This window comes from Papio anubis, chromosome 6, assembly GCF_008728515.1.
Source record: "Papio anubis isolate 15944 chromosome 6, Panubis1.0, whole genome shotgun sequence".
In the NCBI taxonomy this organism is placed as follows: domain Eukaryota; kingdom Metazoa; phylum Chordata; class Mammalia; order Primates; family Cercopithecidae; genus Papio; species Papio anubis.
This window is the reverse complement of record NC_044981.1, coordinates 108,039,499-108,065,917: the sequence shown is the minus strand read 5'-3', so window position 1 is coordinate 108,065,917 and position 26,419 is coordinate 108,039,499. Positions and strand designations below refer to the sequence as shown.

Below are 26,419 nucleotides of genomic sequence, written 5' to 3'. Positions count from 1 at the left end.
CTGTAGTCCCAGCTACTCGGGAGGCTGAGGCAGGAGAATGGCGTAAACCCGGGAGGCGGAGCTTGCAGTGAGCAGAGATCCGGCCACTGCACTCCAGCCTGGGTGACAGAGCGAGACTCCGTCTCAAAAAAAAAAAAAATACATATATATATATATTTTTTTTTGAAAAAAATATTATTAGTTCAAAAGCTAGTATTACTGTAACTTTGGTTTGCAATTTCACACTTCATTTTCTATATAATTTAAGAAAATAATGCATTTAAAGTATTCATGATAAAAGCATTCAACAAACTAGGAATATAAGAACATCAACTCAGCTGGGTGGGGTGGCTGGTGCCTGTAATTCCAGCACTTTAGGAGACCTAGGCAGACAGATCACCTGAGGTCAGGAGTTCGAGACCAGCCTTGCCAACGGTGAAACCCCGTCTCTACTAAAAAGTACAAAAAACTAGCCGGGCGAGGTGGTGAGCGCCTGTAGTCCCAGCTACTCGGGAGGCTGAGGCAGGAGAATGGCGTAAACCCGGGAGGTGGAGCTTGCAGTGAGCCAAGATCCGGCCACTGCACTCCAGCCTGGGCGACAGAGCAAGACTCCGTTTCAAAAAAAAAAAAAAAAAAAAAAAAGAATACTCTCACATGTTGGGATATCAAAATGTTACAGGATCTTTGGGTTGTTGCTCTTCTGGCCAGAAACTTCTGTGGCCGGTGGCACTTTTGCCCAAGTTCTTGTCCCGCATCCAGGAATAATGAGGTACACAGACAAGTAGAAGGGAGCAAGATGAAGAGGAGCTTTATTGAGTGTTAGAACAGCTCAGAGAAGACCCATAGTGGGTAGTTCCTCTCCACAGGCAGGTCGTCCCATGGAGTGTTCAGCTTTCAGCAGGGAGGAGGCCCTCAAGTGGGTCACTCCTCTCTGTAGCTGGTAGTCCCAATGTCTCTGCAGGTCCTGAAGCTCTCAGCAGAGCATAGCTACTCCCTGCAACTGGTTGTCGGGATATCTGCTCAGCTCTGGCTCATCTTCGCGCTTTTACGGCCTCAGAGGTGAGGAAATGCACACAGATTGGTCCATGGGTGGCCATGGGAGGGCCCAGAAAAGGCACCACAAGTTCCCACTCCAGTTGGTGAGACTGGCAGCCTGGCCCCCAGTCTTCAGGCCCTCCCCAGCCTGAAGGTGGGCCTCACCAGGGACCTCCCCCTTCTGCCCTGGAATCTGTCTGCCTCCTGCTGCTGTTCATGCTGCCTGGGCTTGTGGGGACTTTGCTCCCATCAGAGCGGGCACTGACGGCAGGGAGAAACCAGGCAGCAAGAGCAGGCACCCCTGAGCCTGCAAGGACAGCAGGGGCCTTCTCAGGCCCCCAAGAGTGCAGTGATGCCTGAGTCTGGGGGTCCTGTCTACTCTTTGGAGTAGGAGGCCTGGGTCTGCAGCTACAGTTTGGGTGGCTGTAGCTGAACCCGGGAGGGCAGGGCTCCTGCCTGCTCCTGGCCCCCCAAGAGCACAGGGAGACTCAGATCTGTAGGTACAGCTTGGGTGGCTGCAGCCCTGCTCAGGAGGGCAGGGGTTCTGCCTGCTCCACTGTGGTTTGGGTGGCTGCAGCAGCACCCAGGGAGCTCCATCTCAACTCAGAGTCTTTCTTTTGTATGCACTTTACCTGCTTAATTCCTAACTATCCCTTAAGTCCTCTCTGTCCACACCTATTGCCATCATCCTAGTCCAAGCCATCAGCACCTCCCTCTTGGACCACTGCAAGAATATCCTAGCTGATGTCCCAGCCTTCTCTCAGGCCCAGTGATTTTTTTTCAGTGCACATCTGACTATTTACCTCTTTCCTTAAATCCCTACAATGGTCATTTGTCGTTAAATAAAGATCAAAATTGTGAAAACCTCTTACAAGTGAGGCTTTGCACCATCTGACCACTACCTCATCTCCAGCCCTTCCTTGGGGTGTTTCCATATCTGTTTCTCTCCATCTCCCTTACTCAATGTCTTTTTTTTTTTTTTTAAGCCCTCAAACACATTTATTTCCATTTCAGGGGCTTGGTGCATGCTTTTTCTCAACAGTCCCCACCTAGGATGGCTTATACCATCTAATTTTCCCAACTCTCTGACAGAAGGTCACTTCATCAAGAAAACCTTCCCTGATCCTTAGGAGAGATCAATCACCTTTTATAGCCTCTCACATTACCTTATTTTTTATTCATAGAAGTTTTCATCATTGTAGTGAATGATTAATTTTGCAATTGGTTCTTTAACATCTGACTCTCCAGTATAATATACCCTACCTGAAGGCAGCCACTGTGTCTTGCCTTGTTCACTTATTTGCTGCTGTGTTCCCAGTCTCTGTATACAGGGGACTGTATATGTCATGCTCTGTATACGTAGTTAAATATATATTTGTTGAGTAAATGAATTAAATATACAAGCAATAAAACCACTCACTATAGATGAGTTTCCATAAAGGAAATTTGTGAATTCCAAATTTTTGTTTTGTAAAATATTGGCATCATGAATATCCCATTAGAAGTCTCCTTCCCAATCTGCAGGATATGGAAATGAGATGGTGTTGATGTCATACCTCCTTTGGTCAAAGAGCAAAAGGGCAGAAATAATACGCAGTCACTGGCATGGGTGGTGAAGGTGGGATGGGAGACAGCTAGGGCTGGATGTCCCTTTGTGGAGTCTGTGTATGAGTGTTTCATTCATAATCTTGAAGTTTCAGTACTTTGTTTCTTTTTTTGTGTCTTTATTTTATTTTATTTTTAAATTTTAAATAAAAAAAATTGGGACAGGGTCTGCTTTGTCGCCCAGGCTGGTCTCAAACTCCTGGTTTTAAACAATCCTCTTGCCTTGGCATCCTAAAGCATTGTGATTACATGAGTGAGCAACCATGCCTGACCAGTACTTTGTTTCTTGAAGTAGTTGAAATATATGAAATCTAAATTCCACTAAAATGATTCAAAAATAATTTTGGGCAGAAGAACCACCAAAATAAGCTAAGCTCAACTCTTGGTTCTCCTCTTCCAGACAAAGCCCATGGCCATAACCAAGAAGAATTAGGAAAAGAAATGAGGGCTATGGAGACTCATGTACATACTTTTGATTATTTGGACAATGAGAACTGGTTCAGCTATTAACCAAGACACATGGTGTCCATATGTTGATAAGCTAAATAGGTAGCTCCAAGGTTTTCATGAAAATATGTATATAAAGTACACAATAAAAGCAGATTGTGAAAAAAATAATGCTGGCAAAGGTGTTTTGAATAATTTTTCAGTATTCACAATCGTTTCTGAGAATATCAGTTTAAGCAAAGTGCCTATAAATAAGAATTGAAGGAAGAAATAATGACTATTTGACATGTCTTTAAAATGAATTTCTGAATTACCACAAATTTAAAAATAGATAAGAACCTAATGACAGGGTAACAAAACACTTTTGTATATCAAGAGGTTTCCAGTTCTTTGCTTTCAACAAAATTAAGGAAAAACCTATTTGAATTGTCTATGGATTATGAAAGTAATTGTTCTGATAAATCACCATGTGATATTTGGCATATCCTTGGAAGGAGTTCAAAAAGTGCTCGATTCCTACATATTTACTTATGTGAAAAATATTTCTAAGTGCTTACATACATAAAAACCAATAATAGGATTAAAATGAGTTCTCAACTCTCTCATTGTAGTAATAAATAATGTTCATTCATGTGTCTGTTACATAATTAGGGGGGAATGTCTCATCTGTCTCATTAAGTACTGCATATTCAATAAAAATATTCATCTGTTTTATTCAATCATTATCAGTCAAAATGTGTAGCATATCATATTAATGTTTGTTAAATTATGTATCAATAATAATTGTAATAATAACTCTGAATAAAATTTTTTGGCTTAAATAATTATGTCACCAAAAATGTTTTAAATTAATTTCAATTTAAATATGTATTCTTGGCCAGGTACGGTGGCTCATGACTCTAATCCCAGCACTTTGGAAGGCCAAGGTGGGCAGATAGCTTGAGATCACGAGTTCAAGACCAGCCTGGCCATCATGGTGAAACCCCATCTCTGCAAAAAATACAAAAATTAGCTGGGTGTGGTGGTGCACACTTGTGGTCCTAGCTACCAGGGAGGCTCAGATGGGAGGATGGCTTGAGCCCAAGAGGCTGAGGTTGCAGTGAGTCACTGCAACTCCAGCCTAGGTGACAGAGCCAGACCTTGTTCCCCCACCACACACACACAAAAAAACTATTCTTTTAGCTTAAATGTATGATAGAATTATCAATAAAATATTTTCAGGCATAAAAATATATAATAGGACTTGGCACAATGGCTCACACTTGTAATCTCAGCACTTTGGGATGCTGAGGTAGGAGGATCACTTGAGGTCAGGAGTTCAAGAGCAGTCTGGGTAACATAGCAAGACCCTATCTCTACAAAAAAAAAAAAAAAAAAAAAAAAAAAAAAAACAAGAAAAATCAGCCAGATATGGTGGCAGGCATATGTAGTTGGGAGATTGAGGCAGGAGTATCCCTCCCACCCAGGAGGTCAAGGTTGCTATGATTGTGCCACTGCACTCCAGCCTGGGTGACCGAGTGGGATCCTGTCTCTTAAAGAAAAAAAAAAAAATCACGTAATAGGATAAAAATCCATATGATAGTGGAATGAAAATATGAGTTTCAGGAGAAAAGAAAACAATGTAAAATTTACAAGTCCTAAAGATTACTTTAAAAAAAATTATGGGATATACCAACTCTTTATGATACCTATATTGCATAGGTTACTTTTATACAGAAGTGTAACCTTTTTTATCATCAATATTTACAATATGCCAGAAAACACATCTTTTCAACTACATGTATGACAAAAACTTTAGGTGACAATTTGAAGTATAAGGGGCTACATGAGGCTCCCAAGTTCTTTTATGAGTACACAACCAAAAATATATGCTTAAAACTAGGCCGGGTTCAGTGGCTTACATCTGTAATCCCAGCAGTTTGGAAGACTAAGATGGAAGGATAACTTAAGACCAGAAATATGAGACAAGCCTGGGCAACATAGTAAAACCCTCATTTTTACAAAAAAAGTTTAAAAAATTAGCAGGGTATGGTGACGTGCACCTGTAGTCCCAGCTACTCAGGAGGCTAAGGTGGGAGGATTGCTTGAGCCCAGGAGTTCAAGTCTGCAATGAGCTTTGATTATGCTATTGCACTCCATCCTGAACAACAGAATGAGACTCTGTCTCTAAAAGAAAACTACTGCACTAAAGTACGTAGATTAGAGTCAAGCAGCTTTAAGTTCAAATCCCAACTCTGCCACTTGTTAAATGTGAAAACTTATGGAAATTGCTTAATGCTCTAACAAATGCCTCCTCTTTGAATAATAATAACCAACTCATAAGGTGTTTGTGAGAATTAAACGAGATATCATATGGGAAGCACACACAGGGCACAGTGCATGCTTAGTAAGTGGTAGCAATTACCTAGAATGGGAGCCATTACCTAGAAGTAGCTTCATTATACAAAACTATTCTTCCTGATGGAATTAGTATACAACTAAAGGGATTGAACAAGTGTGATAACAGGTTTCATAAAATAAAATAGCTTTCACACTTCAAGGTTGGTTAAACTCCCTAGCCAACTCACCAATGACATTTCTGGTGCTTTGTTTCAGAGTTTAAGGGAATGGTTATCTCAATCATATTTAAAACAGTTATCTTCTTTAAAGAACAATTTTTCAACATACTACAACATGAAACATAGCCAAACAATGAAATCATTAATTGTTTCAGTTGGTTAAATGAAATATAATGCATTCCTGATAAACTCTGCAACTGAAAACTGGAAAGTATGTTTTGTTAGCAAATGAGTAATAAAGTCAATTTCAAAGAAGAGATTTTCCTTCACATATATTAATAAAAAATCATTCCATTTTGTTTCAATCACAAATTGCATGCTTCCTAAACCAAGTATGTTCTAGCAATTTTAGAAATTGTTTAGTAAGTTATTTAAGATAGAAATATGGACTCTCATCCTATGTTATTTTAAACCCAGAAAATAAACCAAGAATATCAATCTGCAACAAATGAACTATTTATAAAGAAGGCTAGCATAATTAGTATTTTCTTAAGAATCAAGAAAAAAATTCCACTAAGGGAATTTATTGATTCAACTGATGCAAAAGTAACTGTCTTGGTTATTCCCTAGACTCTTATCATCTATACACTATCATCTTTGGAATCATGCAGCAAAATAAGTACCATGCCTAATGTTTTACATGTTTTTAAAAAGAAGATAATTTATCGTGATTTAGAGACGATTTTCCAGTTGAAATAACATAGGAGTTAGGTTGATTCTCTTTCTCACGGAGCCTTAAGTGAAAACAAAACAGGTCTGAACTAAAATTTTTAAAACCCACAGATTAATTTATCCTTTAAAATTATAGTGCTAGCATTTGCAAGACATCACAGCAGCAAATGCATTTATACGAAGTTCACAAACACAGGCAAACAATGTGCATTATTCTTAATCCAGAAGCCAGAGCTAAGAGGAAACAAAAAATGCTTGTTATCGTCGTGGCAGAAGTCTTGATCATCGACAAGCAGGTAATCCATGTGGCAGCAAACGTCCACACTCTACTGGAGACAAGCACTGTTTGTAAGCGAGCATGTTCTGTTAAACGGTAGCCCATCACAGCAATGCCATGGAAAACAGAAGAGGATATTCATCTTTGCTCACATATAAAAGCAAAGGACATGAGATAATCCATTCATTTCGCCAATTAATAGGAGACTTCACTTGTCAAGGCAAAGCAAGAGAGAAGGAAACAAATGCAAGATGACTTCCCTACCAGCCTGTGTACAGTGACATATGGGGCAGGGGTGGTTTGGGGTTGTGACTTTGTTCAGGAACTTTATGAAGGAGAAAATAGCTTCATCCAAATTATTTTACGCTTCTTTCTTTCTCTCCCTCTCTCTCTCTCTCTCTCCTTTTCTCCCTCCCTCCCTCTCTCTCTTTTTTTTTTTTTTTTTTTTTTGAGAGGGAGTCTCGCTCTGTTGCCCAGGCTGGAGCGCAGTAGCACGATGTCGGCTCACTGCAAGCTCCACCTCCCGGGTTCATGCCATTCTCCTGCCTCAGCCTCCCGAGTAGCTGGGACTACAGGTGCCACCACCATGCCCCGCGAATTTTTTGTATTTTTAGTACAGACGGGGTTTCACCATGTTAGCCAGGATGGTCTCGATTTCCTGACCTCGTGATCCGACCGCCTCAGCCTCCCAAAGTGCTGGGATTACAGGCGTGAGCCACCGCGCCCGGCTGCTTTTTTCTTTTTAACTTAAGCTCAAAGTGTCATTCTGATTCCAATCCGTTTTCTACTTGCTATAGAATATTCTCATTCTTTCTCTTTCATGTATATTCCCTTTTTTATTGTTGTCTTTTCCGCTCATTTCATTGCATTTCTTTTCTGCCTTCTCTCCACTTTGATGATGAATTGACAGATGGTTTTAAGAACCACAGCTTTTTTCAAACAGAAAAACTATGATGCTTAAAATTACTTTATTTTTGACACCATAAAAATACTGCAATCCATCATCTGCGGAGACTGGCAGGCCTCTTCCCTGCTTTCGCTTCACGAATTCCCACATAAGCTGTCAGCCCTGACAATCAAGGCTCAGACACACAAAATCCACAAAGCCAAGGGCGATAAAAGACTTTCTTTCAGCCAATAATGTCAATCTGCCCTCTCAGTGGACCATTTTACCATAACAAACAGGTGGGAAACCACAAGAGCTCTCAAACGATTTGCCTCTTTTACATCCCGAAGGGCCTACCAAATGCCAATGGCTATTGGCCATGCCCCTCTTGGAGGTACAAAGCTCCCCTGAGTTGCTGAACTACAGGGGTCTCTTGTCCTTCTGTGGGCCTCCTGAACCTGAAACTTCTAAAATGTGGTCTGCACCTGCAGGGGCCATTAGGCTGGGGCAAGCAGAGACCTGCCGTGGGCTACACCCTGGCCGATCCTCTTCAGGGCACCCAGAGCCCAGCCCTAGCCCACATGCACCCTGTGTTGACTGCACCCAATCAAGGTTCCCTTCACTAAACCATGGGGTAGACCAGAGGCCCTGAAAAGCACTGGCACTTGTGTCTACAGAGTTGGGTTCGTTCTGTGGTTGTCTTAAGTTCCATGACACCTGCCTGGAGAGCAGTTGTTGTCACTGGTTCTCCAAAACAGGGATAGATGTTCAATGATTCCAATTATTTATATAGGCAGGGGTACCACAACGCATATTTGAACCTACCCCTCAAAGACACACAAACATACACACCCTAGGGGCAGCTCTTGTTCAGTTTTATCAGTGCAGATAAAACACACCATCACACCTGCTTCTCCTACGCCAGCTCCAGATCCAAGGAACCTCTAGGAGCCAGTCACTCTAGGATCCAAGCTAGCTGTATGCTGAGGTGTGATTCTCAGGGATTGTGACTGAAACTCCAGGAGCCACCTCAAAAGTTTGTACTGTCCTCAAGCTGCTACATCATAGGAGAAAAGGGGCACCAGCTCCCTAATAAGGACACAGGAAGCATTGGTAGCTCCTAGATAAGGTATCAATTATGAGGCCCACTGCAATCTACCATAGTCTGTTCCATGACACAGCCTGGTTCCTTCCAGGTCCCTACTAGGGCATCCCCCAAATAATACCCACAATTCCTAGTTTGCTTCACTCCAGCCTGTGAGGCAAGAGCTGACACAGTGCTCTAGGATGAGCCAGCTAGGAATAGCAAGTGATGGCCCTTACCTTTCTGCAATTTGCATCTCTCCATTTCTCCACGTGAATACTAGTTACATTTTCTGTCTGCAGAAGATGAAATGTTTTTCTACTTGGTGAAATTCAGACAGTGTACATGGCTCTGAGGCAGCCAGTCACTTTATTTCTGCTTTGCCAAACTATTCCATTCAATGCCCTTTACACCAAAGTGAGCAGCTATACCCCATACAGCAGGGAACTCTGCAACTGAACATTCACTGGCTAGAAGGCAGCCAAGAAAAAAAAAATGATTATAAAAGCTGTCAGCCGCTTGCACCCATTGCTCTAGAGTTGGAGCCAAATCCTCTTCTGTCTGGCTAGATCTTTCCTTAAGAAATATCACTTTAGGGGTTGGACGCGGTGACTCACACCTGTAATCCTAGCGCTTTGGGAGGCCAAGGCGGGTGGATCACTTGAGGTCAGGAGTTTGAAACCAGCCTGACCAACATGGTGAAACCCCGTCTCTACTAAAAATACCAAAAAATTTAGCTGGGTGTGGTGGCAGGTGCCTGTAATCCCAGCTACCCAGGAGGCTGAGGCAGGAGAATCGCTTGAACCTGGGAGTCGGAGGTTGCAGTAAGCCAAGATTGTGCTACTGCACTCCAGCCTGGGCAACAGAGACTCCATCTCAGAAGAAAAGAAAGAAAGAGAGAAAGAGAGAGAGAGAGAAAAGGAAAGAAAGAGAGAGAGAGGAAGGAAGGAAGGAAGGAAGGAAGGAAGGAAGGAAGGAAGGAAGGAAAGAAAGAAGGAAGGAAGGAAGGAGAAAAGGAGCAGGGGAGAGAGGAAGGAAGGAAGGGAAAAGAAAAAAGAAAAGAAAAGAAAAAAAAGGGGAGGGAGGGAAAGAGGGAGGGAAGGAGGGAGGGAGGGAGGAAGGAAGGAAGGAAAAGAAGGAGGGAGGGAAGAAAAGAAAAGAAAAGATCATTTTTAGGGGCCTTGTAATTTTGCAAAGGTTGTGCCCAAGGGTTACCAGACAAGAGAGACCATAAGGAGTTAAAATACTATATATATCATGGTAAGGGCTGCTTTACCCAGAATAGGGTGACTTTTCTTGGAGGCTCTTATAATGATATTTGGCAGAACTATTGCAAACTGTTTTCAGTCTTCACAGCAACGCTGTAAAGTAACTTACACTTTTACACATGAAGAAACTAATATACAGAGAGGGTAGACTGACTAGTTTACACAACTAGCAAGTTAAAGCCAAATTTAAATTCAGATTTTCAAACTCCAGGTCCAGGGCCCTGTGGTCATCAGCAGTGCTGTCTCAGAATAATCTTTGCCTTTTCAAATTCTCCTTAGAAGCAGGCTTTTTTTTTTTTTTTTTTTTTTTCAAACAGTAGATCTCATTACATTCTTAGAGAATGAATGAATCTAATAATTCTTACAGACATTGAAGGCAAGACATGCAGTGGGCACGTAATAAATATCCGTTTACTTACACTGGCCCTGTCTCAACTTTAGGACAAGTTAGAATGAGTAAGCTATTTACCAAATTTAGACAATTCAGGGGGACCTAAGGTGGCTAGCAGTGATAATGTGGTTGCCCAAAGGGCTACTCGCGGGATCACAGATCAGCTGCCACTGTGTGGTCTGGAAGGGTCTGATCAGCAGGCAATACAGCTCTCAGAAACAGACACTGACGAGCTGCACGGAGCTCGTTTGGGAATTGTGCATCCTAGGTGAGGCTTCATTCAGAAATTATGAAGGGCTCACATTCTGGTCAGAATCCCACATAGGCAGGCTATGAATTGAAGGCTTAAACCATATCATGCTGGTAACCACACAGGCACAAGGACCTCAATTTTGCATCTGCTGAAAAATCTAGGTTAGCATCTCCAAAACATCTAAAGCAAGAACGAGAGAAGTCACTAAAAGACACCTATTCATTCCTTAGGAAGGACTGAAATTAAAGTCATTCTTAAATACCCACCAAACCAAATTGAAATATTTGTTGACACAATCCACATAAGTGAATGCCTTCAGGAATAGATTCGCTTTCTCTGAAATCATAACATGTATGCAAAGAGACACCTAGTGGAAAAATACCTAAGTACAATATTTACCTTAAGACAAAAGATTAAATTGTCCCGACTCCCTAATTTGACATTCTTTCTATTTAAATAGCGCATTTTTAAAAATCACTAGAATCATAAACTCAGAAATCTAAGTTTTCAAAAAGAAAATTTTCTATTTGTTTCTCCAGGAAGCATTGGCTCTTTTATTGGTTGTTGTTGTTGTTGTTAATTAGACTATCTTACTGTATAAAGTACTGCGAAGTAATACAAAAATTACAGAGCAGACTGTAACTAGCCAGTCACTTCACCTTTCTCTGAACACGTGTGGGCTTATTTTTTGTTTCCATCCCTTTATAGACTTTGCCTGTGAGATTTTCCGCTTGTCTTCGGGTTGCTTTTTTCTTGCTTTTAATTAAGTAAAGTCAAAGACTTTTTTTTCCAGCCAGCTTCCTGTGGTCCGCCCAGCTTCCTGTGGTCCACCCACTCTCGTCTCTACATGCTCACTTTCTCACTCGCACCTCACCTACACGCTGTACTGCGCCCACCTCCTCACCTTCCATGCACAGATGCACCTTCCTCTCTCCTTCCTGCCCTAAATACCTTCATTTAACCTCAAAAGTAAAAGTCTGTCATCACAAAATAGAAGGAATCACCTATTTTTTTTCTTTACTCCATAGTACTAAAATTCAGCTATGACAATTGTTTAGATTATTATTTTTAAACTCCTGTGTAGAAAAAAAAAGTTTAGATTGGAAATTGATTTTTAATTTAACAGATATGTTTAATTGCAATTTCTATGACCTCACAGGCTCAACTTCATGGGATTTTACATCTGAAAGAGGAACATGTGCTCTAGCAGAAGCCAGATTGATATTCACCAGGTCCAGGTTCCCTGATGCTGCTATGCTGCAAAGAGCCAAGCCCTGTGGACAGGCCCAGGAGAACGGGATGCCAAGTAGAGAATGGGAATCCAAGAGACGCCAAGGCTCCAGACGTATGGATGCAAAAGTGATCTTGAAAGTAGGGATCCTCCAATCCTAGTCACCCCAGCTAAAGTCACAGGGGTCAAAGATGAACTGCCAAGTCAAGCCAAACCCTCTCCAAATTCCTGTCATGGTCAAAACAAAAAGGTCCTTACTCTACTGTTTTCAATAAGTAAGAAGGTCCTTATTCCTACATCACGTATTTGATGGTGACATGTTGAAATCTTTTCCTTTGATATTAGCAATAAGCCAAAGATTCTCATTATCACTTAATAACATTGTCTCAAAAGTACTGGAAAACAATGGTAAAAAAAAATTATGATTAAAAGGTAAAAAAATCAAGATTGTCAGTATTTTCAGATGATACAGTTTTACATGCAGGAAGAATCTACACATTAACAATTACAATTAAAAAGTGGGCCAGGTGTGGTGGCTCATGCCTGTAATCCCAGCACTTTGGGAGGCTATGATGTGTGGATCGCTGGAGCTCAGGAGTTTGAGACCAGCCTGGGCAACATGGAGAAACCCTGTCTCTACCAAAAATACAAAAAAAAAAAAAAAAAAAAAAAAGCTGCTCATGGTGGTGTGCACCTGAGGTCCCAGCTACTTCGGAGGCTGGGGTGAGGAGATCCCTTGAACCTGGGGGATGGAGGTTGCAGTGAGCTGAGATCATGCCACCACTCTCCAGCCTGGGTGACAGAGCCAGACCCTGTCTCCAAATTTTAAAAAAGTGGACATAAGAAGATTGCTAGCTACAAAGCCAATATATTAAAATCAGTAACATTTCTACCAGCCACCAACAGTGTGAAGGTAAAATTTCTAAGAAAGTAGCAGTATCATAAAAATTCAAATATGTTAGAATGAATCTAATAAAAAAAGATGTATAAGACTTCAATGAAGAAATCAATTTTTGAAAGAAACTTTCAAAAGGTATAAATAAATGGAAAGATGTGTTCATTCATTGGAAGAGTCAATATTGTGAAGATGACTCTGGCTAGTGCTTTTCCTTTGCCGTTATCTTCATTATTCTGTGGTCATAAGGATATTGTCCTACTTTTCCTTCTACAAATTTTATTGCCTTGTCTTCCTTATTAGATCTACAATATACTTGGAATTGATTTTCTATTATGGTTTCAAATAGGGGTCAAGTTTCATCTTTTAAATTAATAGCCAATTATGTCAGTATCATCTGTTGAAAATACTGTCATTTCCCCCACTGGTTCTAACCATAAAGGAAAAGCTGTAAGTTGAAACATATTAGAATTAAGAATTCCCATTCATCAAAAGACAACCTTAGGGACTGAGAAAACAAGCAAATGAATGAGAAGAAATATGTGCCATACATATAACTTGCATGAGGCCATGCATCCAGAATCTATAAAGAACTCCCATGAATCAATAAGGAACAGGCAGAAAACCTAAGACAAAAATGAGAAAAGACTTACTGGCCTTTGACCAAGGAGGAACATCAATTAGCCAGTATATATAGGAGAGACACTAAACCTCATTAACAATGAGGGAAATGCAAGGCAGAACAGCAATGAAACATAATTAAACAGCCACCAAAACAGTGTAATTTTAAAAGACTGACAGTGCCAAGCGTTGGCAACATTGCAGAACCAGTGAAAACTCAAAATATTGCCAGTGGAAAATTATTTTGGAAAAGTATTTGGTAACACTGGCTAAGGTTAATTATATGCATAGTCTATGCCCACAACCTTTACTCTAAGGTGTACATGCCTCAGATACGTGTGCAAATGTATGCTGAAAATGTGTAACAATGATTCTATCCAGTTCATTAATAACAACCAGAACAAAAAAACAGGGCTGGGCATGGTGGCTCAGGCCTATAATCCCAGTGCTTTGAGAGGCCAACATGGGAGGATCACTGGAGGCCAGAAGTTCAAGACCAGCCTGGGAAACAAAGTGAAACTCTATGTCTACAAAGAAGTAAATCATTAAAAAAATTGTTTAAAAAAAAAAACAAAAGAACAAAACAAATGTGCATCAATGGGAAAATGAAGAAATTGTGATATAGTCATTACAATGAACTACATAGCAATCAAAAAGAAAAAGACTACTTCTACCCACAGTGACATAACGTTGAGAGAAAGAAGCTAGACACAAAAGAATATAAATGATATGATTCCATTTATATAAAATAATACAGCAGCCAAAACTAGATCATAGCGTTTAGGGAAGTGTACTCGGCTCATAAAATTATAACAAAATGCAACCACAATGACCACAAATGGCAGGAGAGTGGTAATCTTTGAGGAGGAGTCAGGAATTATTTATTAGAAGGGGTACAAGAGGGGATTCGGGATCCCAATGGTATTCTATTTCTTGACTCAAGTGGCAGTTGCAAGAATTAACACTTTATGATAAATCATCTAGCTATTCCATTTTTTTCATGTTTTCCACTGTATGTATGTTATATTTCAAAATAAAAGTCATTTTGAAAAGTGAGAACCAGGCCAGATGCTATGGCTTATACCTGTAATCCTAACACTTTGGGAGGCCAGGGTGGAATGATTGTTTGAGGCCAGGAGTTTGAGACCAGATTGGGCAACATAGTGAGAATCCCCATCTCAACAGAACAATTTAAAAATTAAGTCCAGGTGCAGTGGCTCACGCCTGCAATCCCAGCACTTAGGGAGGCCGAGGCAGGCAGATCACTTGAGGTCAGGAGTTCAAGACCAACCTGGTCAAGATGGTGAAACCCCGTGCCTACTAAAACACACACACACACACACACACACAAAAAAAATTGCCAGGAGTGGTGGTGTACATCTGTAATCCCAGCTACTTGGGAGGCAGAGGCAGGAGAATTGCCTGAACCCGGGAGGTGGAGGTTGCAGTGAGCCGAGATCACAACACTGCACTCCAGCCTGGGTAACACAGCAAGACCCCATCTCTAAAAAAAAATAAATAAATAAATAAAAATTCAAAAAGTAGCCTTGTGTGGTATTGCATGCCTGTAATCCTAGCTCCTTAGGAGGCTGACAAGGGAGGATCACTTGAGCCCAGGAGTTTGAGGTTGCAGTGAGCCATACTGCATTCTAGCCTGGATAGCAATGTGAAAGCTTGTCTCTAAATAAATAAATAAACTCTTGTTGAAGACTTTAGTTTTCCTTGAAGCGAAATGGGCAAGCTTGGCCAGGCATGGTGGTTCAAGCCTGTAAGACCAGCATTTTGGGAGGCCGAGGAGGGTGGATCACCTGAGGTCAGGAGTTCGAGACCAGCCTGGCCAACATGATGAAACCCCATCTCTACTAAAAATACAAAAAATTAGCCAGACGTGGTGGCTCACAACCTGTAATCCCAGCTACTCGGGAGGCTGAGGCAGGAGAATAACCTGAACCCAGAAGGTGGAGGTTGCAATGAGCCGAGATGGCACCATTGCTCTCCAGCCTGGGCAACAAGAGTGAAACTCCATCTCAACAACAACAACACAAAAAAATAGCCTGGCATGCTGGCACTTGTCTGTAATCCTATACTTGGCTGAGGCAGGAGAATAACTTGAACCTGGGAAGCGGAGGTGGCAGTGAGCTGAGATTGTGCCGTTGCACACCAACCTGGGTGACAGAGCAAGACTCTGTCTCAAAATTAAATAAATAAATAAATAAATAAATAAATAAATAAAATGAATGGCTTTGTAGGGTTCTGATCTGACAAACACATTAACAGCTCTGGCTCCAGCACTGAGAACAGACTGAAAGAGAGAAAAGACATAAACAGAGAAACCAATTAAGAGGCTACGGGAATGATCCAGGGAAGAGATTACAATGTCATCTCTTTTGCTGGACCAGAGTGGTAGCAGTAGAAGTGGTAAGAAGTAGATGGATCAAAGTACTTACTCCTCTTTGTCACAGTGACCAATCCAGAAAGGAGTACGTGCATCAAGTCAAGATAATCAGGAAATCCTGTCTGAAATATTGGGAAAGAGATTTGTCCCTTTTTTCTGGGGTGTCAGCCATGAATGCCCTGCAAACCTGGAGTTAGCAGTGGTCACCTTTGTGAAATGGTGGAGAAAAGAGATTGAAAATGAAGCCACAACAGCAGGAAGCAGAACCCAGGAAGAGAGTGGAAAAAATCTTCTATGCTACAAAATAGTCAATCCCACAAATTTTCAAGGATGTACATTTGAGGGCAGGGGGCGGTACCTCATTCCTGTAATCCCAGCACTTTGGGAGGCCGAGGTGGGTGGATCACCTGAGGTCAGGAGTTCGGAACCAGCCTGGTCAACATGGTGAAACCCCGTCTCTACTAAAAATACAAAAAAAAAAAAAATTAGCCAGGCATGCTGGTGCATGCCTGTAATCCCAGCTACTCAGGAGGCTGAGGCAGGAGAATCACTTGAACCTGGGAGGCGGAGGTTGAAATGAGCCGCATTGCACTCCAGCCTGGGGCACAAGAGCAAAACTCCATCTCAAAAACAAAAAACAAAAACAAAAGGCCAGGCATGGGAGCTCACACCTGTAATCCCAGCACTTTGGGTGGCCGAGGCAGGTGGATCACGAGGTCAGGAGATGGAGACCATCTTGGCTAACTCAGTGAAACCCTGTCTCTACTAAAAATACAAAAGTTAGCCAGGCACGGTGGTGGGCACCTGTAATCTCAGCTACTTGGGAGGCTGAGGCAAGAGAATGGTGTGAACCCGGGAGGTGGAGCTTGCAGTGAGCCGACATTGCACCACTGCACTCCAGCCTGGGCGACACAGCAAAACTCCGTTTCAAAAAATACAAACAAATACAATACAATACAATACAATACAATACAATACAATACAATACAATACAATGTAAGTTTGAATATATCTTGTGAAATTTCAGAATTTCAAAGTATACAGAGAATTCTAAAAGTTTACAGACAGAACAAAAATGTTCTATCTCTAAAGAAGCAAGAACAGCATTAGAACTTGCATTTCTCATGCAAGATGAGCTGCTGAAGGACATGGGGACAATACCTTTGAAGTTCTGAGTGAAAATAAATTTGTACATAAAGTTCTATATCCAGCCAAACACACAATCAAGTGTGAGTGCAAAATAAGCATATTTTAGACATGTTTGTTTATTCCTTATGTGCCCTATGTGAAAACATTGCTTGGTAAAATACTTTAATAAACTGACAAAGACATTTAAAAAGAAAAACGTGAGATAGAAGAAGGAAAAGAACATGAGATTAAGATTCAGGGAAAGATGAGCATATAATTAAAAAAAGATGTACACATAAAATACAATCTACTGAAACTACGCAAGTATAGTTTCATATTTCCAGCTTGATATCCCTTAAATTGATTTTGCAATCAATCCTCACACATTTGCAGTTACATTTAATTTCAAGTAATGATTTTGTTGGGAAAAAAGAAAGTACCATTAATAACACCAATGAAGTCTACAAACAGATGAAGGCTAAAATGTAACTAGACATTTTTCCGCTGTTGATGATATCTATGCCTTCACTAATTCCTTCTTCATAATCTTTGTTTCACTTGTTCTCACCTAAACTTAGAAAGTAAAAAATGTGAAGTTAATTTTAAAATATTAAAATAACCCAATTACCTGGCAGAACAGAAGGACTTGTAAGTGTGACTGATTTAGAAAGGAAGGGTGTTGTATAGAGACACTGGATGTGATAACTTTGCAGCACATAAAATCAGATAAGAAATTGCTACTGTGCTCTATGTCTAGTTCTCCTCTTCTTCTTCAGCCCCCAAGAAGACCTCCCAGGCCCATGCAGTTAGGAGAGGCCATGTGAGTTGTTCTGACCAATGGGGACTGGGCAGAGGTGATGTCATCACTTTGTGTCTGGAGAAGAGTATGAGTGCCCCACATCCTCCTGTGTCATGGCCAACTCTGAAGCCACCTATTGACATGATGGTGTTGCAGGATGGTGGAGCTTTCATCAGCCTGAATCCTTGAGTGATTATGTGGAGTAGAGGAGCCCTCCCCTCCTGACTGAACATAGAGTTTGGGTAAGAAATCAGAGTTACAGCCAGGCACAGTGGCTCACGCCTATAATCTCAGCACTTTGGGAGGCCAAGGCGGGTGGACCACAAGGTCAGGAGATCGAGACCATCTTGGCCAACATGGTGAAACCCCGTCTCTACTAAAAATTAGCCAGGCATCGTGGTGTGTGCCTGTAGTCCCAGCTACTCGGGAGACTGAGGCAAAAGAATCACTTGAACCCAGGGGACAGAGGTTGCAGTGAGCCAAGATCGTGCCACTGCACTCCAGCCTGGGTAACAGAGTGAGACTCCGACTCAAAAAAAAAAAAAAAAGAAATCAGAGTTACTTGAGAGTTAATTTCAGCATAACACAGTCTAGTCTAATAAGAGCTCCTGTGCCTCATTAATTATTAACAAAAGTCTTTTCCATATTTCTTCAAGCTCTATTTAAATTTTTTCTGTGTAAACTGACATACACCCAAGGTAGGTAGTTGCCTTTTTTAACAGTTTGGCTGGAATGTGATTTTATTAGGAAAGACATTGATCTCTCTACTGAGGATAATAAACTCAGGGAAAATGAAAATGGCAACAAGAAATCTTTCGCTTGCTGAGAAAACTTGATCTTTTCTTTTCCCTTTTCCTCACTGTCTACCTATAATAAATGCAGAAAATTTTCTGAGGAAATGCCCTATTAATGTGTGGAAATAATCTCAAAAGATTTAGAGATTTTTCAGTTAGTACCTCATCATTCTTGAAATTGGATTCTATGTTTTAGAAAGCTATACCCATATTTTTGAGCTAAAATTTTTAAAAAGCAAAAATATTATTAACCAGGAAAACAATAGCTCCAATGTTAACCTGCCCTCTCAATAATCTGAAAAGCTTACAGATACTGTTTTCAAGAAATAACGTCCATATAAGTATTCTTTTGCCGGTTCTTTTTTTGTAATCTAGCTGCCCACATTCTTGTTCATATTGTTATATTTTGCACACATATGCACAAAAATTATGAGCCTTCAAGAAGAAAATACATGTGGTCATCTATTTCTTCACTGCCAGCATACAAGTTTTTAACACAGAGTTTATTTTAAAATAAGGCAAGAAACCCTTGGAGTCTGAGTTGTTTCTTTATTAAAGGTGTGATACCTGGCCCCACACGTTTCTGTTCTGGAAAAAGTCCATTGACACCTTGAATCACTTGGTAACATAAATGAAAATTAAGCCGTCCCTAGAACATAAGTTTCATAGGCCATAGCAAGTAAAAAATAGTAAGAAAAATATAACCTGATGTTCAAATGCATTCACATAAAACTTCACAATATTTACTGCCCAGCAGGAATATGTCAAAATAATTAGACAAGCATTCTGTACTTAAGAAATCTGTGGAGAACTCAAAATAATTATGGGGCCAAAAATGTAGGCACATGTGAATGAAAACTAAACAGGAACTGTTTGCTCCCACTACACACCCTTGAACTAAGAACTATGTCTATTACATACCAGGACCTGTCGAGGTTGGGGGGCAAGAAGAGGGAGAGCATTAGGAAAAATAACTAATGCCTGTGGGGCTTAAAACCTAGATGACGGGTTGATAGATGCAGCAAACCACCATGGAACATGTATACCCATGTAACAAACCTGCACGTTCTGCACATGTATCCCAGAACTTAAAATAAAATAAAATTTTTTTTAAAAGAACTATGTTGGTAATATATTAGAATGACTAGATAAACAAGATTCCTTTAGTATTACTTAATGACAATATTAAAAGATGAAAACTGTTAACATGCTTTTGCATCAAGTTGGAGGACATTTTATTATCCTAGTAACTGGTTCAAGACTTTCTCTTATGTAAACATTTGACTTTGCTAGAAAAATATCATAAGAAGCCCCTTTGTCATAAAATCTGAAATCCAGCGGTGTTTGGATGTATGTGGAAAGACCCGCAATGAGGCAGGGAGGGGAAGAGGAGAGGTGGAGCCTGGAAAATGGGGAGAGCAGTGTGATGGAAGAAAGGACACCACAAAGTCAACTTCAGTAGAAAGTGGTGAAGAGTCTGAGCTTTGCCTTGATGTTTGCATCAGGTGGAACCAAGGCAGTATATAAGGACACCTGAAGAAGTAAGTTGCTGGGAATAAAGGCCATGGCTGATGACCAGATAATTCATCACCATCTGATATGGTTTGACCCTGTGTCCCTACCCAAATCTCATGTTGAATTATGATCTTCAGTGTTGAAAGAGGGGCCTGGTGGGAGGTGACTGGATCATGGGGGTGGATTTTCTCTTGTTGTTCTCATGACAATGAGTGAGTTCTCATGAGATCTGGTTGTTTAAAAGTGTATAACAGATCGCTTGAGCTCAGGAGTTTGAGGTCAGTCTGGGCAACATAGCAAAGCCCCCTTTCTTTTTTTTTAAATTAAAAAATAAAAATAAATAAAATATAAAAAGTGTGTAGCACTTTCCCCTTCTCTCTCTCTCTCTCTCGTTCTGCTATGTGAAGACTGCCTACTTCCCCTTTGCCTTCCGCCATGATTGTAAGTTTCCTGACACCTCCCCAGCCATGCTTCCTGTACAGCCTGTGGAACAGTGAGCCAATTAAACCTTCTTTCTTTATAAATGTCCCAGTCTCAGGTAGTTCTTTATAGCAGTGTGGGAATGGACTAATATATCGTCATAACTAATATTTATTAAGTGCTTAATTATGCACCAGATATTGTTCTAAGAGCTGTATTCATATTAACTCATTAAATCCTTACATCAGCTATGGGTACTAATACTGTCTCCATTTAACAGATAAGGAAAGTGAAGTGCATACAAGTTAAGCAACTTGCCCAAGGTCATACAGATTGGTGTGTATTTGTGTCACAGATAAGACTCAAACCCCAGAACTCTGAGCTCAGAGCCTCACCTTTGTACCACTGTGCTATCTCTTATTTTATTACAAGAGACTATAAAGTTCATCGAATTCAGTCTTCCAACAAACGCGGTTTCTTATAACAAGCCATGTTCTTACTAGATGGCCACTGTGATGGGAGGTCCCTAATCTGACAGTCAGAAGTGTTATACTGGAAAACATACTTGACAACTTTTGAAGACAGTAAAATGACCCACTTTTGTCAATACCTTAGGGTAATCAGTTTTGTATATCATCAATGAAAAGTATGAGTATAAAAAGCATCACTTGACATTCCTCAACAAAACATCAAATTTTACGGTAAATAAAGCATTCTCTACTGCAGAAGACAATGCAGAAGACAATCTTACTGACTGACTCATGAGTAAATGCGTGTCTTTCATATACATGTTGAAACAACAGAATTTATGTCTTAGAAGACGTCTGAACCACTAAGGTATGCACCAAAGCTAATTTGCATGTCCATCAGTTGGACAACCAGGACAACGGGTTTTAATAACTACAGAGTAAGAAAGAGAAGGGCAATGGTCACCAGAAAGCACAATGGTGACTCATGAGTTATGACTAACAGTGTTTCAAAGACAGTTGCAACATTATTGGAAATGGTAGAAACTACATACTGGGGACAATAGTGATTATTTTCTGGGTCATAGGAAATAATAGCATTTAAGTTACTGCTTAATGACTTAAGCAATTCTGGTAAATTTACCAGAATTTCAATTATATCTATAGAGTCACAAAAAGATGTGTCCTTAATAGATAACTGTGGGCGGCCAGGCACAGTGGCTCACGCCTATAATCCCAGCACTTTGGAAGGCCGAGGCGGGTGAATCATGAAGTCAGGAGATCGAGACCATCCTGGCCAACATGGTGAAACCCCATCTCTACTAAAAATACAAAAAATTAGCCGGGTGTGGTGGCGGGCGTCTGCAGTCTGAGCTACCAGAGAGCCTGAGGCAGGAGAATGGCATGAACCCGGAAGGTGGAGGTCGCAGTGAGCCGAAATCACGCCACTGCACTCCAGCCTGGAGACAGAGCAAGACTCCATCTCAAAAAAAATAAGATAACTGGAAAAGAATACTTCCTTTGAATTCCTCAGCAAGTTTAAAATTGTGTTTCATCTTTGGAAAAAATGAATTAAGGCTTAGTGCAATGGCTCACGCCTATAATCCTAGCTCTTTGGGAGGCTGAGGCAAGAAGATCACTGTAGATCAGGAGTTAGAGATCAGCTTGGGCAACATAACGAGATCCCGTCTTTACAAAAAATTTTAAAAATTAGCTGGGCATGGTGGCATATTTGGGAGGCTGAGGTGAGAGACTCACTTGAACCTGGGAGATCAAGGCTGCAGTGAGCCACGATCATGCCACTACACTCCAGTCTGGGGAACAAAGTGAGACATTGTCTCAAAAACAAACAAACAAGAGTTAAACCAAATAAAAGATGGATGCCTCAGTGAGGAGCTAAGACATATAATTCTTTTAAAATCATTTTATAATAGAAAATCAGAGTAATAATGAGAAGAATACACAGGTATTCAACTCCAGTCCTTCCTAGATCATTAGGAATAAACTTATAAACTTTAGAGGTAGGGACATCTTCATATTGTTTTACTGTTCTACTATAATTATTAAATATAAATATTTAATTGTAATTATTAGTAAATTTGAATCAGTAAGTACTCCATTTCTAGAGCATTCAGTTTATACTTGGGCATTTAAACATGCAATTGCTTGTAAAATAGACTCCTCACATAATTATAGTTCTAAAGTACTTTGATAGTCATGTATATTCCTTACTCTGAGAGAGGCAAAAAAAAAAAAAAGAAGAATCAACCCATAAATAACTAAATAAATTACTTAATTCTCCCACTGAAAAATAATCTTCAGAGGACCAAAGATAGTAATACTATGAACTTCCCTCTGCATAAATCCTAGACTAGGGATAAACATATCCAGGCTACACTAATTTGATTCACAAACTAGAATAACAAAGTGAAACTCAGGCCTTTCAAGCCATAAATATCACTAAAGAGAAAGAATTTGTTGCAAAGAGTTTTCAATTACATACCAAAAAGTTATGAACTTTCTTGGTCCAGTTCTGTTGTCTTTGACCTTTACAGAAAAAAAAAAAGAGAGACAGAAAAAAGTGAGTCATGAGATTTCTGCCTGGACTCACTCACCTGGGAGAAAATCAGAATCCCACCACATCAACCCCAAGAATAAGCAACAGAATAGTAAGTCAATCATCATGATAATGTTAGGGTAGATAGCTAAGCAAACAAACACAAACAGGTCAGGCAATGTTAAACCATCAGGTGATGGTCAGGTAGTTGTTAAACTGGCTCTCTAAAATAATAATTGGTGGCAGCTGGTGCCAGGGACAGGCAGTCTCCCAATAGGTAGGAAACACTTGAAGTTGGCGATCAGCAGCTTCCTGATAAGATCTCAGGAGTTGGCAAGTGGGCCCAAGTATGTGTACTAAGGGGCAAAATGGCAGAGTTTAACTAGTATATGACCTCCCTCTAGGAACACTCGACTGGTAAGGGAAAACTGCCTCAAGTGAGCATGCACACAACTGAGCATGCTCCCCTCCCGAGTGCTGGCAGGCCACTACGCATGCGGAAAGCTAGTCCCAAGGGAAGAATCAGGGGAGGAGAGACAGAAACCCCTGTACCATGCTGATGTATAAAACCCCAAGTCAAAGATCAAACAGGGTACTTGGATCTCTCAAGTTGTCTGCTTGGCACTTTTCCAAATGTCCTTTACTTCTTTTGGTTCGTGCTCTAAAACTTTTTAATAAGCTCTCACTCCTCAAAAACTTGCCTCAGTCTCTCACTCTTAAGTCATGCCCCTCAATCGAATTCTTTCCTTCGAAGAGGGAAGAATCAAGTTGGTGCAGACCTGCACAGATTCACCTCTGCTAACAATAACTTCCCAATGTCTCTCTCAAAAAATGAAAACAAAAGTTTTATCTCATAGGAAAGAAGATCTGGGTAGCAAATTATCACAAAATCATTAAACTGAGATCCTCAAACTTGAATTTTTTCTAAAGAGGACAGTAAAAATAATGCTCTGTCCTTTCGAATACACCCCATGATACATTTTTACTTCACTTTTAAATACCACAAAAGATGTGCACGTGGGTTGAGAACTTCTATCTATTTTCCTGGAATTTTTCCAGTGGGAATATATTTCTTTTTTTTTTTTTTTTTTTTTTTTGAGACAGAGTCTCACTCTGTGGCCCAAGCTGGAATGCAGTGGCACACAATCTCAGCTCACTGTAACCTCCACCTCCCGGGTTCAAGTGATTCTCCTGCCCCAGCCTCCTGAGTAGCTGGGATTACAGGCAAGTGCCACCACGCCCAGCTAATTTTTGTATTTTTAGTAGATACAGGGTTTTGCCATTTTGGTCAGGCTGGTCTTGAACTCCTGACCTTGTGATCTGCCCGCCTCTGGCCTCCCAAAGTGCTGGGATTACAGGCATGAACCACGGCGCCCAGCCAGTGGGAATATGCTTCAAATTAGTAACAATAATCCTGTTCATTGCCTAAAAGCATACATTTATAAAAACACAGATTTTTCTTTTTTAAAATCTATATATCGGCATCTCACAGAAAAATAAAATTGCAGGAAGACATGCTCTGTAATGGACATATTTCAAGATCTGTATTTTAATAACTCAATCTACTTGAGTACTTGGATTTTTTCTTTTTAAATTTTTTTTCCAAAATTGTATTTTGAAAATGTTTAAAACTGTAGAAAGGTTGTAGGAATAGGTAGCAATGAACAACTAGATGGCCTTCACCTTGATTCCCAAATTATGACACTTTTCCACATTTGCTTTATCTCTCTGCATATCTAAATATTTTGCTGAACCATTTGAGTCACTTGTAGACATAAAGATGGTTCAACCCCTATATACTTCAGCATATACCTCCTAAGAGCAATGATCCCACCATAGTTACATAATAATGGTCACACTCAGGAAATTTTCTTTTTTTTTTGAGATGGAGTCTTGCTCTGTGGCCCAGGCTGGAGTACAGTGGTGTGATCTCGGCTCACTGCAAGCTCCACCTCCCAGGTTCACACCATTCTCCTGCCTCAGCCTCCTGAGTAGCTGGGACTACAGGTGCCCACCACCATGCCTGGCTAAAATTTTTTTGTACTTTAATAGAGATGGGGTTTCACCATGTTAGCAAGGATGGTCTTGATCTCCTGACCTCGTGATCCACCCACCTCGGCCTCCCAAAGTGCTGGGATTACAGGCTTGAGCCACCATGCCCAGCCACACTCAGAAAATTTTAAATTGACACAATGCAATCAATATACAGTCCAAATGGTCAATTGTATCACTGATGTCTGTTTCAGGGTGGAAGATTTGTTATATTTTATTTTAAATCCTGAATTTAATCAGGGATCACCAAGGCATGTCTACAGTCTCCTTTTACCTTTCATGACACGTTTTTGTAGAGTCCAGGCCAGTTGCTTTACCTAACACCCCTCAATTTGGATTTGACTGACTGTTCCTTCACAACTAAGTTAAACATTTCTGGCAGAGGTACTCACAGGTTGGAATGCTTTCCTTGTTTTTATACATTCGGAAAACCACATAACAGGTTGGATTAGTATTTCCTTTCAATCACTTAATAACACTTAGTGATTGTCTCGTATAAAGTAAATTTAGTGTCACAGTTTGCAATTTACAAAATGCTTTCATATGGATTAATTTATGCAATTTGCACTACAATCCCATGAGGTAGGTGTTTTATTTTGGTCATCTTTTCTCTTCTGAATGGAATTTTATCCAAGTTCATACAATCAGCAAGTCTAGTTCAGTGGCCAAAATTTAAGTATAGAATTCCTATAAAAATCACCCTGGAGTAAGAAACCCTCTATTTTCATGTCAAATAAATCCAGATCCCTTTTTCTGTTTTGTAACCTGTACTCCCTGTTGTCCAAACCCTTTGCCTTACAGTTCTTATTTTGTGGTGTTAAATTACAAGGTAGTGAGGCATCATGATTTATCTAAACATTTCCAACCATGATTATTTCAAGTTATAACAGTTAAACCAGAAACAATGGGAAAAATGGGTATTAACTTAAAAGTGGCGATATGTTAAAATAAATGAGTGTTAGCTGTATTGAGTAAGCTAACACTCAAAGTCACTGGCTTTTCTTCGTTTTTGCCTCTGCTTTGGTGCAACTAATACTGTGCTAGCTCTTTCTTTCTCCCCAGAACAAGATCTTATGTCACTTCCTCCTACTTTCCAAAGCAATGAAAACAGTATTTCCTAATGTAGTCATCTGTATGTTTACAAAAACTCTCTAGCATATTAAATTAGGTAGTTTTTTTTATTTACTTTTTGCCTTGGGGGCCTCACAACTGCAGTGTTGTTTAGCCTAGAATCAAGTCAAGAAAAGTTTGGGAATCGGTGTATGTAACTTGAGTCACAACCTATAACATGAATCTCTAAAAGACATTCCAGCCAGAAAGAGAAACAAACAGGTTTCCCAACCTATAGCTCAAGGGTACTGACACGGGCAAAAACCAGACAAGGTTTAGAGTGATACTGAAATCTAAAAAGCAGTACCACCCAAGTCCAGGTCAGCGCAACTGCAGATGCTTATCTGGGTGGCATTAGACTCAGATGTACCATCTAAATCATTTTCAGTATAGAAAGATATTCAAGAAAATAGGGTGCAATGGTCCACTGACAAAAACCACTTTACTAAACCTCAAGCTGAGATAACAGATCAAGATCCGT

The 26,419-nt window shown here is 40.4% G+C and overlaps 1 protein-coding gene across 7 annotated transcripts in view; it reads right to left on the bottom strand.

The window, feature by feature from the left end:
- Positions 1 to 26,419, bottom strand: part of IPCEF1 (interaction protein for cytohesin exchange factors 1) — a 206,431-nt gene that overhangs the window by 112,017 nt on the left and 67,995 nt on the right. For 2 of the 7 annotated variants that reach the window (XM_003898020.5, XM_009205833.4), the window contains exon 2: positions 22,723 to 22,766. The exons of the other annotated variants lie outside the window; for them this stretch is intronic. The gene's annotated coding sequence lies outside the window, so the exon portion shown is untranslated. The remainder of the gene's footprint in view (positions 1 to 22,722; positions 22,767 to 26,419) is intronic. 7 annotated transcript variants of the gene reach the window in all.